Source organism: Amphimedon queenslandica, unplaced genomic scaffold, assembly GCF_000090795.2.
Source record: "Amphimedon queenslandica unplaced genomic scaffold, v1.1 AMPQUscaffold_9112, whole genome shotgun sequence".
Classification (NCBI taxonomy): Eukaryota; Metazoa; Porifera; class Demospongiae; order Haplosclerida; family Niphatidae; genus Amphimedon; species Amphimedon queenslandica.
Window position 1 is genome coordinate 1 of NW_003550616.1, and position 1,235 is coordinate 1,235.

The following is a 1,235-nucleotide window of genomic DNA, read 5'->3' on the forward strand; positions in this document are numbered from 1 at the left end:
GATAAATAGGAGTGAAGACATACATACTCTACTTGAACTAGTGGGCTTCACCTTATAATAGGATCAATCATTTTTTCTAGAAGAAATTAGCACAGAACACCTGCTAGTCCTGCTTAATTCATCTGCAAGTCTCTTATTATCACACACACATTGATAGTTCTGTGTTTTAAACACCTCACAATCCCAAACAATACCCTTTGATGGTGATGTGAATGACAAGTTAAGTATTTGTGAACCTTCTCTTTTCGCAGTAACAGTCAAAAATGAAATGTGAATATCTTTTTCTTCCTCCATTGTGAGTTTTATTGACTATCTGGGCCCATTAAAATGTTACAAAAACATAATTGGGGCGAGCTTGGGTGAGCCCCACTGTAGCTGGAGTCTTTTGTATGTATGTATATGTGCATATACGTCTTCATCTTCTCGTCATGCCCCATGTATGCACTACAATAACTGTCAATAATCTAATGTGGTAGCATCATTCTAATGAAATTTTGTAAAAACACATGTGCATGCATGGAGCGAGAAGAAACTTTGAGATCAACCTCAATGACCCAGCTGGGATGAAAAAGATGCTCTTCTTGCTCATAGGACTATGATGGCATTCCAGATTCAGATTTAACTAGAGAAACAGCCTAGCTAGCAGCAGAGTCAGCGTAAAATACCACGACTGACTCAAGCTTGCCCAATTAATGCATTGCATTCGACTAGTTAACCATTAGTTTATGCATTATGAAGGTGTCACCATTGTATCTACACCATATTGTTGGTTTAATCTCTCTGCTGTACTTTATTGCTCCAAATTACTGTTATTTAAAAATTGCATGTAACTTTTCACAAAATAAATTTGAATTGAATAAATTTTTGCTACATTATACATAACCTGCCCGTTACCTCTTACCTTCAGTTCACATTAGCTAAGGTGGAGCCTGGTTAAAGCCACTCCCCTGGTTGGCAGAATGCATTACAAACAAAAGGAAGAAAAGCATAAAAAAGCAACTGTGCAGTTCTTCTTACATCTATGCTTCAAGCTGCTACTTCTGCTATAGACACCTATGAATCAGTGAGGAGCCTCTTTGCTGCTATATATAAACAACTTATTTTTGGAATTTTCTTCTATCTCCATTCCTTTGATGTATGTTTCTGCCAACCAAGGGGTGTGGTTCATGTGTTGTTGTAGACTTCCACGCCTACATTAATCACGATTTAATGACATTCATACTTACTCAAAGGAA